This window comes from Branchiostoma lanceolatum, chromosome 17 (assembly GCF_035083965.1).
Source record: "Branchiostoma lanceolatum isolate klBraLanc5 chromosome 17, klBraLanc5.hap2, whole genome shotgun sequence".
Classification (NCBI taxonomy): domain Eukaryota; kingdom Metazoa; phylum Chordata; class Leptocardii; order Amphioxiformes; family Branchiostomatidae; genus Branchiostoma; species Branchiostoma lanceolatum.
Window position 1 is genome coordinate 14,854,510 of NC_089738.1, and position 12,098 is coordinate 14,866,607.

General features: G+C 43.8%; 1 protein-coding gene across 1 annotated transcript in view; it reads right to left on the reverse strand.

Moving 5' to 3' along the window:
- Window positions 1–12,098, reverse strand: part of LOC136422413 (uncharacterized) — a 29,783-nt gene that overhangs the window by 1,965 nt on the left and 15,720 nt on the right. Inside the window, exon 2 of the mRNA XM_066410181.1 lies at window positions 10,680–10,919. The gene's annotated coding sequence lies outside the window, so the exon portion shown is untranslated. The remainder of the gene's footprint in view (window positions 1–10,679; window positions 10,920–12,098) is intronic.

Below are 12,098 nucleotides of genomic sequence, written 5' to 3' on the forward strand. Positions count from 1 at the left end.
ATTCAAGCTATCCCCCTCTCGACATGCATTATTACACCAATTAAACACCCGCGGTCACAGGGAAGCCATTTAATTTGATATACATGAGAATGCCGATAATTAACCGTGGTCTAGCTTAGACAATGCCAACTTTTTTGGGTATGCTGAGGTCATAGCGTATTGTTTCTAAGACTTCAAACAAGAAGTCTTGAGGGAAAACGGTAGGCAGTGAGTTGTGGTGGAAGGGGGTGTAATCATGTCCTCGGTAACAAACTAGACCTGTGATTATCCCAGTCCATAGGGATGAACAATATTTGTACAGCAAATTCCTATAGTTCCTGCACGTTTCCAGGGAAACTACAGAAAAAATATGCCAGACTTGGAAACTCTAGATTCAGCTGTATTTCCCAACCGTAGCGCATAACAAATGTAGTGAAAAATAGCCCATAGAGTTCTGAAACGAGGATGTGAACGAACGAGAAGACACAAAGACAAACAGAATGAAACTGCAAGATTTCTGGAAATGTCCAAGTAACAGCAAGGTTTGTTTTTGCACATCATAAGTAAACATTGCAGCTTCTCTTAAGCTATTCATAAAACAGGTGATTGTCTTAACTTTACCTTAACTGATTGTAATATAAAATTTTTAACAGTTCACAAAATCACAGATCAACCGAAGTACATGTATCGAATCGGAGTACCTGTACTAAAATGAACTATCGTCAGTATCAATGTAACACGATCGTTTTCTTTTAGAAAAGATTAAGAATGAGAGAATGCGACACCGAAACTTGTACATGTGAACTTCTTCTGACCCCGCCCCACGCCTAGCCTCCACCAGGCCCTCCTACGGGCGTATGGATCGTAGAATTTGGCAGAAAAAAAAAAGGAAAAAAAAATAGCCAGTGGAGTCAGTCTACGGTGAAGATCACATCTCTCCCGTGCAGGGTCTGCAAATGAAACCCTGGCAAATATTCTCCCTATAGTATAGCCGGCGTAGTTAGTCTGGTAGAGACTACCCCGCGCCTGTGTGCCCGGCTTCACGTCGCCAGCGACTCAAACAGGTGTCAACAGCAGGCGTATCATCGCGCTGCTCGCTCCTGACGCAGAATCTCAGATAACAGTCGCCGCTTCGCGCCATTTTCTGATAATACAGGCGTTTGAGCCGATTTAAACCTGGTTATCATTGTTCCCTGTCTCACCAGTTCCCGCCACGTCGGCGGCGGCGCGATCGGTCCGACGACACCGCGTTTCCACTAGAGGCGCGACCGGTGAGCGGCCAAAGACCTGACAGATAGCTCAACGAGTGTAATAGGTAAAAAGTTACTTTTTTGTATGTTTTGTGCTTTTTGTTGTCTTAAAGTCGCAATTCTATACATCTTGCATCATATTCCAATTATGAAATCAAGGGTCACATAATGTACTAGTATCAGATTTGCGATCGCCGTCTAGTGGAAAAGGGGCCTTAAGAACGGCGAATGAACTTGCGTATACAAAGTCGATGTTAGGGGAGGTTGGCATAGTAAGACGTAAGATATATTTCATTTCTCTTTTTGGTTCCAGATTGTTTTAAATTTTGTTTGCTTTTTAGAGCAACCTTGCCAGGACTCATGTTCAATATTGGAAGCTGCCGAGAGGAAACAAAACAGCCACAACCATACAACAATTGCTACAGATTTGCAATATGGACCCTTGTACTCTTTCTTTATATTGAACGATGAAGTATTCTTTAAGCTCTCTTAGAAATGATTGTCAAGATTTCGTATTTTTTTCTTTCGTTAGTTAGCCGCCATTTTGGCAAACAATCGATGTACTGTCGTTCTAAGCGAAGTGGCTTCTTCCGTGAGTCGGACTCGTTCCCAGAGTCCTGTCAGAAGTCACCCGTGTCGAACTGACTTTCCCCGGCTTCCTGTCCTGTGTTCTGTGTGGTTTTCTTCAAGCCGTGGGCTTCAAAAACTTTCAAGGACGATTCAAGATATAGGTCTCATGTATCGAATCTGTAGAAGTGTGTTTTGCAATACGCTACATGTTGAAGAATGACCACCACCAAGTCTGTGTTTTGCTGTAGTGTATGTATTTTTTTTCTAATTCAAACATCGCAGTCACACAAACGTGGCTAAAATGGATGCCATTCATACTAAGAAAAACAACAAACAATCCAAACGAAACTATTTGAAAATTCAGAGATAGATTCTAAAACATAACGAATCTGGATGAGAATAAATGACTGATACCAACCATTTGAAAGCAAAACAAGTTTTCATACACAACGAACAGAATACCGAAATAAATCATTCACTATTGGACATAACGAAACCAAACTGTTACAAACAATAGAAAGACATCGGTATGTCGTTTTGAGGCAGCCCCAAATCAAATAGTTACTTGTATATCATCCAGACTATGCAAAAAAAATAATCATAGATGTTGTCTTGTGTGGATCAACGTTACATTTATATCAATACAGATTCCCAGCGATTTGTCGGTGAAAAAAGTTTGTACATCGTATTTCTAAGAGACGACCATTAAGGGTGTGTCGCAGCGTGTGTTGCTTCCCCTCGGGGTAGGATGGACCTTTGACCGAGTGGTTTATCTTCTAACCTGCGGTGTCAGAGCGCCTTCCTGTCGACAAACGAACAAGTCATCAGCGTGACAATGTCGGTTGACTATAAGGAAACAAAGTTATAGATCTTTAACACAGCCTTTCATTTATCATAGGTTTAATAGGAACGAAGACGTTGAAAAATGCGTACGTAAAATCTTAGTCATAGTTTTCAACTGTTGGACGAAGATTCAGCGAGAGATTTTGATGCCTAAATTCTTTAAGTGGCAAGTAATTTACTGTCACCCCGCTGTAGAAAGAGGTCAGAGACTTCCAACTGCTGTGCTGCGGTGCGTTGGCGGTTTGACTGTGACCAGGGGAAGCACTTCTTCATCTCGTTCCTTCCCGAGCCATTGTGCTCACTCTGCGTGGTGCAGGAACTTCTTACCAGGACGCTTCCACAACTTAAGATTTTGTACTTAAAGGATCTTAAAGATGCAACGGAAGGGGACGAGTCGACCACACCGGATCAAAAAGGACAAAGAAGAGAACGTCTGTGGGGAAAAGTTTCTTCAGAACTAGGAGAAAATCTAGGTGACCCGGAAGGATCCGGAAGGGCAAACGACACGCTCCCTGAACCAGTATCAAAACATATCTAGTCTAAATCTAACAGACAGTGGTCACTGTATGTAGACCGGAAAAATACGGATTTAACCCGACTATAGATTAGGTGTTTGTACAGTAAGCCAATGGTCGGTTGATTCTCCTAAGGTTTACAAAAGCGAAAAGAAAACGTTTTCTTTCCCCTTTTCAGTTAAGCGCACACAATTACCGTAAGCCTTCCTAAAGAACCCATTTGTTTTAATCTGCAGATTTTTTTGTCTTCAAGTTTTTCAACTGTCCACAGTAAACAATACGGTAACTCAGGTATGAAACATTAAGGTATTACCGGTCATTTCCGTCCATCACCATCCGTATAACCATGTCTTAATCACCAGGTACCCAATAAGTAGGCAGTTGTCGGTAAAAGCCGAGAGATTAAGTTTTGTAAGCTTTATCTCACCGCAGCGAGCAACGAAATCACAAGCTAGAAACTCGTGCGCTGGAATTTCAAACCAGCTATATTTCGCCTAACAAACCGTTTTGTTGGGCGAAATACTCAGGTTTGAAATTCTAGCACTCCATATTCAATTAGAATTAGAATACACTGAGCGTTGACGGGGGAATGTTCTTGGGACACGGGGGGGGGGGGTGAAATTGTATACTAGAAAGTTGTATAACCGTGTATGTGGCACTACTAGTATCAGCCTCCTTACGATATTGGTTGAAATGTAAAAGTAGTGAAAGAATCTCCTCACGACATGAAATAGAGAGACCATGATAGAGGACAGATGCCGAAAGTTGACGACAGTTTTTCAGGCTACCAGTCACACTAGTTGATTTTGAGTGTTAAAAGCTTGCATCGGAATGTATGTACTACCTTAGTGTATTACTGCTGTTTGATTAGGGTGGTAATAACGACAGCTTTTTATGGTGCTTTTTTTATCTGAAAGTGACAGCCAACTTTAGAAAGTTTACCACAGTTTTTCCAGGTCGCTGAAACATTTCTGCACATTCGTCTCCTGCAAAGCCAGCTCTGATTGTTGTGAGATAGATTGTACACTTGATGAGAGGAAGTCGTTTGACCTCTTTCCAGGAGCGGGTCGTGGCAGGACGGTTTCCCACAGACAGCGCTAGCTTTTATACTGCTTCCGACCAGACCTTTCGTCTTCCGATGTCACCCGAAGTCTTCCGATCACAACCGGTACCAATGTCCGCGAACCACAACTTCAGGAAAGGTTTCAGAAAGTGTTTGTTTTGTTTCGGGTCGCAGCGTCGGATGGAAAATAGGAAATTATGTGATATGCAAGAAGTAGTATTCACACAGAGATATGTGCAATCAAATGCTTCTTGATCATTTTTTGCCACTGGCTTCGTTTACGAAATGGAAATCCACAGAAATAGACAAAACGCTTTAGCTTTTTCTAGACATTAACAACATTTTGATGCATTCAAGTAACTCTAAGGCCAGGACTTAAACATCTCACAGTTTTTGAGACCCACAAATTCCACCTTTTCAAACACAGAAAACAACTTTTCGAACACACAAAGACGTCTTACTTTCGGTAAAAGATCATATTAATTTTTCCATTTTAAATCGCTAGTACCAGCTCCCACCTCTACACATACACACAAGCAGCAACCTCAATCATAGACATCTAATCGCCTTAAATTGAAACGAGGAACGGTTCTTTCCCGAAGCCTCACCCTAGCCCAGGAGCGAGCCTAATCAGCGGTATTGTTTCCCACTTGTTGCGGCGAAGATTGATGCTCGCGCCGCGCCGACTGTCCTGTCGGGCCGGCGAGACGCCCGAACCCAGGGGACCGACACTTTTGTGTTCTGTGAGAAAAAGTAATACGGACGACAGAAAAACTAACTCAGGATTCAAATGCAGATTCATATACTTCCGGCACTAGTCTCTCTCAAGTCTATTGAACAGTGCTTGACGGTAATCCTGGGAAAACTAGAATTTAACAGTGACCATAGTTGCATTACTTCACAAGATAGAAGTAATGCATAGAGGCATATTTGAAAAAAATAATTTTACCTCTAGTCACTTTTGCCCATCATTTGTGATTTCTGATGAGCAATAAGGAGAAAACGTGCAAGGCAAAAAGTCGATGTAACCAACTACATGTATGTGAGTATGTATATGGCTATGCACACTTTTGTACAGACTTCAAATCACCAATAACGTGTATTGATACAACATATTTCACAAACGTCCGATTTGAAGGTAGATGCTATCCTGTATCAATTTTCTCGGTGTCTGGAGAAATTATTGATTACCCCAAAATACTCATAGCTTTCCCACGGTTGGGAAATAATGCCCCGTCCCTCCAAGTTTAATGAGTTTATATCAGCCTGAGCTGATGAACATCTTGTCGCCAGTGAGACAAAGGTGACGAGACAGTTCACCTTCGGGACTTGTTAGGAATTCTGCACGGTTATTGTTCATGTACATCAGGAGGACAGGACCGATGACTGGTCCAGTCTTTATCATGGTGAAGACGACGTCACGGTGTTTACTACTGTCTCTGACCCGGTCTTCAGCTCAATATTAGTGATAAATTCGCCATGAGTAATTGGCCTATGTTAGCTGAAGTCTTCTCCCGAAAAATTCCATCACTGGGTGGGTGCCAATCACTTAAAGTAAGAAAGTGAACCTACTGACCACCTAACCTACCGACCCAGTCACCAACTCTATTAGACCAAGGAGGTTTTATACTTTGATTAGACCAAGGTGGTTAACTAGAACTAGAAGCCCCTTTATGAGGCCGCGTTTAGATTGGAGCTTGTAAGTTGTATATAGAATTTGAAAAGACAAGCATCCAAACATCCAGTTGACATGCTGGTTGTGTCGAGACCACAAAAATCAAAAGATATCACTAACCATGTGCAACTCTTATGGCACATGTTTTTGTGTTAAACTTTGAATAGCTCGTAAGTACTGTCCCAAACACAGTCAGATTCAAATTCAGAAACACATGGCAACTCTAGACCATCTTACATCAATTGTAATCCTCGCCGGATGAAGCGAATAACGAAGTTTATAACGGATTTATTAGGTTTACACCGGTCAGCTCAAGTTCAGGAACCCCGCCCATGCGCCCCCTATCGGTGCAGTTCCACCTCTAAAGTAACTGTCGCCAGTGGTACAAAAGGTAACCAGACTTCCCCACCCACGGGACGTCCCGAACAATGGACCCCTGCCGACGGGAACCGGTAGCGCATTGTGTCGGAGAGAACTCCCCGCCCACGGGATATGTTCGTTATTGTTTGACCACAAGAAGGATCTAGCGGCCAAGAAATCACATTGGACATGGTGGTTCATCAAGTGTAGGTGTTGAATAGAGAACGCACCACGAGTCCGGAAGTAAGTCACAAGCACTGACAGTCGCAAGCACTGACATGCAAAAGGAAAATAATACATACAGATCTATTTTGTTAGCTAGACATCTTTACCAGATTTTTTGTGTAAAATGAAATAAAATCAAAAGGGTTTGAGCCTTAAAAGCCAACTAAAGTCAAAGTAAGAGCCAAATGGAAGTTTTTATATTCCCTTTCAGCCGGGATACTCGGAAAGGCACTGTTGCCAATCCCCTGGCCCACAACCACAGGTTTCCTGGGTTCTTCAAAGGAAGACATCAGAACGCTTCCCAAAACACATTCATCAGCGGATGCACTCGGACAGTGAACCTGGACGTGTTTTTGACCTGGGAACAGTGACGTTGATCGTTATCTCCGTCTTCCCATGAGAACTTGGCCCGACCTCCGTCTCTCTACATCTGCACTGTCGCCACCAGAACAAAGCTAACCAGACGCCCCCACCCAGGGGAATCTCAGAAACAAAGGGCTTCCCTACCCCACGGGAGTTACTGTGGGTATTTCTGAACAATACTTCCCCGCCCTGTCCAGCCTACATGGCCATTGTTACGGACAAAGGCCACGGTGTCGCCGATAAAGAGATTTCTGCTGACGCGAGTTCTAATCTGTTTAAACGGGCCATGTTTGGGAGTAGGAGGAAGCTCTACATGTATTATTGTATCATGTTTATTTATGGTTTTTCAATGTATAATTACTAGACCTAGTTCAAGACCCCACTGTACTTAGCCCATCGAGACACAAAACTACACTGCGTTTATTCAAGTCTCAGATAAATACATATAAATCACCTGCTGGTTTTACTCATCAGTTTTGTCTCGCGAAATTCATATGTCTAAGCATAGTCTTTCTCGATTCGGAACTAAAAGAACACAATTTTCATAAGCATTTTCCCTGTATTTAGTTGAGAGTACATTTTGATCCCTATGACCATCGCGCTTAACTTTAATTTACTTAGTAATCAAGAACTCGGCAGAAACAGAGGCTGGTTGTAACAAATCTCCACTAAAATTAACACGGAATTGGTCAGAAAGGATGGATAATTTCCCAGCAGAGTTAGCCGGACAGGGATGACCACGCGGTCTCGAGGATTGAACCGACTATGGACGGCGAAATATAAAAATGCTAGGGCAAACTATTTACTCTATTTGGGATGTTTCTACATTTTCTAAAGCCCAAAATGAGTGTGGTTGACACTTGTCTTTCAAAAAACTTGTGTTTCAAAAAAATACACAAAAGAACGAAAAGAGAGGAGAGACACATGCCTTAATAGAATCCACCTACTTCTGTGACATGGGCACTCTGTTTTCATGTGAAATCTAACATTTCTCTTATTTCTACTAATAGATTTGTAAGTACCGTTTTCACCGCCCCCTTATTTGTGCGCATGGTTTGACATTCAATATAAGTTTCTTTGCGGCCATTGTTTAATCGAATATGGTTCCTGTGCCAGGCTCACTCGGGGCGACCAAATGGTTCTAAATTACAGACCACGGCTCCGACTACGGCCTACTAAAGAGTAAACTTCGCCAAATCATGGATTTCGAATCGGAGATTAATGGGCGCGAGTTCGAAGCCCGACATTACGGCCATTACCCGCGCGACGAGTGAGTGAGCGGCGGGGACGGATGGAAGGTGCGGGGAGGGCGTGCCCGTCTCCCCCGCTGCGGTAGAAGAGAACTTGTATGGGTTTCCCTGGATAGAAATGTTTGACATTTTGTTTGGCGGTGCCAACCCCCGCCAAGAGAACACAATGGCAGGTCTTTTTCGCGGCCCACGATCCGTGTCCAATCCACGAAAAACTAGTTTTTACAGAGAGACTGGCCAGGAGTCGCACTAGGGGGGACGCGCAGAGGTCGGGGGAAGACTTGGGCGTCGTGACCCGCAAATAACGAATTAAATAGGCCCTGAATATGCCGACAAAGCACACCATATTTGGGCATGAAGTATTAAGACGTTTCGACCTGACAAGCCGTGATGAACGAGTGCGCATGCCCGTACTTGTCTGCAAAGTCATGTCGTTACCATGGCGACGTAGAGTTCATGGAAAATGTTCAAAAATGATCATTTTTCATCAACACGGAACATCATTTCCCTGTGATGTGGCCTCATCGACGTTTTGAAAAGTTGAAACGAAAATCTTTCCATAAAGCATAGAACCGTCTTATAAAACGCTGATTCACAACAGAGGCAAATGCACACTTTCACATGATAAAGTACGATCCAGATCTCTTTTCTGTATTCACAAAATATCAACGTTTTCCGTCGACTAGCCAACCCTATCTGCTGACGTTACTTTGACACAATTCATTCATATTCTACTTACGCCAAGAAATCCTCAACAAATCGCGCAGTTATACAAACAGGGTGTGACAATGACTCATATGGCCATGTTGCCTGTGCCTTCCCCGTTACCTGTATTGCTCATAAAAGCAAAACAGATGTGAAATTGTTCATTAGCTCGTGTGCATGCCGTATTTACCGCCAGACTCAAAGTTCACCATCATTACAACCTTGGAGATAAACACAGACATTAGGATTATATTGCAGGGTCTGTAGTTGTGGACCAGATGGCCATTTCCGCCCCAGACACGACGGTTTACACAATCCGTAAACTTCAAACGCGTCTCCGTCACTCAAGCAGGGCGAGTCAGTCCGGATCGAAACACATTTCTTAAGATCTCTTCAAACGTTTTGGTATATACTAGCATCTTTTTCTTTAATACGACAAGAAAGCTTCGAATTCTAGGTTGTTTTTATCCCTAACGACATGTCACACAGCACAAAAAATTGATCTGTCGACGAGTCTGCCAGCTCCAAATGATATTTTCGGCAGTAGTACGCACGGTGTTCTCTCGATCATCGAGTGATTTTAGGATCGGCCAATGTTCGCAGGTCACCGCGCCCCGCTGAATATGATAGGGTACATTTTCAGGCGAAAAATACGCGCGACGTTTTGTCGATCTTAAGATAGGGAAACCTTCCGGCGATCAACAAATCCGACCGAAGCTCGTCGACTGTAGTCTCTACCAGACTAACCACGCCAGCTATGGGGAAAATATTTGTCCATCAGAGGGATTCATTCGTAATTGGACTGAGTCTGCGTGCTAATCATTCCCTTTTCTGCCGAATTCTACGATCCATACGCCCGTAGGAGGGCCTGATGGAGGCTACGTCGACTGTATGACAGGGGCATCACGGACAAAATGTCTGAACCAGTGTCATTCCTGTCGGCACTACATAAACATACGCCCACACGGAACAGCAAAGAAAACGTAAACCAAAACAGTTTGACACCTTTTCATGAGGACCTGAATTTTACAGAACATAGAATATCGCCTATACAATATCTATCCATGGCTATGATATGTAAGTGACAGCAATGAGTAAAATTGCCGTTAAATCCGTATCCATAAACACAGGTTGTCCCTGGCGAGGCCAGGAAATCATTACACCATGTACCAGCAGACAAGGTCGTCCTTGAAAAAAGGTAAACCGTACACACACAAAACAACTACCAAATAAAACCATTACAGAATGCAGTACTAGAAAGGGAATCGCCATCAGTTAACTGATGTATCATGTACAGATAGATTACCTTTCTTACCGGTTGGGCTGTCGCGGTGGAGAGGGACTGTCGTCACAGAAGGCACGCGTTGTACGAAACAGTCTACGTGCACGCGGCCCTGTACAACTGTGTGTTCTACTCCCGCCAACACACCTTCTCGTGACAACCACAATCCTTTCTATCCTACGGTTGAGACTAATTACCCGGAGATGAGCCCCGTCTATTGACGGCCAGCTTCACCTGACCAGGTGGCGCGGCGGCACGTCCCGCCCTGAGTCCGTAATCACATCCTCACCGTAAACAACTTGACCTCTGCAACCCCCAACCTCCAGTTATGACAACGGCGAAATCCCTCAGACAGCCACTTACAGTGTGTCAATCTCGCACGATTGTATCACAGCGTAGAGCACGACAAATTGTGGATTAAGGAAGTGGGAGAGATGGAATTAAGAGATTTGTTCTTCATATTTATTGGAATTCCGAAAGGTAAAAGACTTGGTAACAATAAAGCAAAATGGCTTCCTGTCACACGCTTGTGCATTCAAACATTCATCAGACCACTTGTTTGTTTGTTACAGATACAACATGTGTATTTAGATGTATACCTGTCGTCTGATGTACCGCCAGTAGTCGTTCTCAATGTAGCAAGTGATGTTAAGACTGGGCGCCTATTTCTCCTTCCGTAGAGCTGATCTCTCTTGTGTAGTCTATCTTTTCTCGGTTTTCGTGAACTTCAGGAGGAAACTGGGATGACCTTGCCCCTTCCCTGCGTCGCGTATTGTGAGATGCACCCTCGTGTCTTCGCCGTTGACGTCTGGAGTGCTTTGCTTGGCTTCCGAGGGAGTCTGAAATTCCGAACAATAGACAACCTTGGACTTTGCAAACAACAGGAAAAACAAACCACAATGTATATAGCGTGATTGTTTACATTTTCTTTATCACGACAATGGCTATTCACATATTGAATGGTATTGACTGATAATTGCTTTTCAAGCATGTGATAATTGTTTGGCAACACCCTGTGAGAGCATGACAAAGCTTATAACTCTCTATTGATAGCTGGTCTTTTCACGTCGTTTCCCAACTATGTGTGAAAAGTTTATAGTCTTGTTAAACTTAATCGTTTGTCCATTAGGCGGGTTCCACCTTGTTCCACTCCACCCCTTCCTTTGCACCGTAAGCAAACAAACTTCGTGCCGAGGCGAGCGGGAATTGTGGGAGACCCTGGGCTTGACAATGCTCTTTCACACGCATCAAATCTCCCGGTAAGCTTGGACAAGAAGCGAACAAATTACTTAAACACCAGCCAAGTCCAGCCCGAACAAAGACGGAGATATGTAGAGCATCCCGAATTTATTAGTACTCAATTTTTCTCCTTACGAAGGCATTAAATCGAGTTTTTGTGTACGTCGTAGCTCCAGGGGAAATCCGTGTTTTTATTCTACTATTCTTTGTGAGGAGGTTCCCTTTTTTCAACCGATGTAGGAGCAATCAAGCGGCACCAGTTAGAGGGAGGACCTTTACAAGGCAGATCCATTCAACGTTGTCAGTATGTAAGCTTGTATATTGTCAGTGTTTCCTCATTGTATCAAACATGGTTCACCGGAAAAACCCTACTGTGACGACGATTGTGTAGCTAACTCTCGAGCACGTTTGGCACGGAAATCCTTGTACATCTTCACTCTTTGTGGCGAATTTTTAAGAGGATTTGTCAAAATTACAGCCGAAACGGAATCTCTTTCCTTGCCCCGGGCAGATTGCGAATTCCCCGGGACCACGGTTGTTTACACATGGTGTAATTGTCCGTACAGGTGCAGTCTTATTGTGCCCCCTCTACCTACCATTGACAGGTACGGGGCAGGTAAGGGGCGGGTTCTCTGCTCACCTGTGAGCATCAGCCGTATAAAGTTTCACTCGACCCGCGCGCTGTTTGCGCCTCACCTGCAGTATGGCCGACACAACAAACGTTCCTGTGATCTTCAAATCATAAGACGGGAAAAGGCGCGAGGCGCATCGCGTAATCA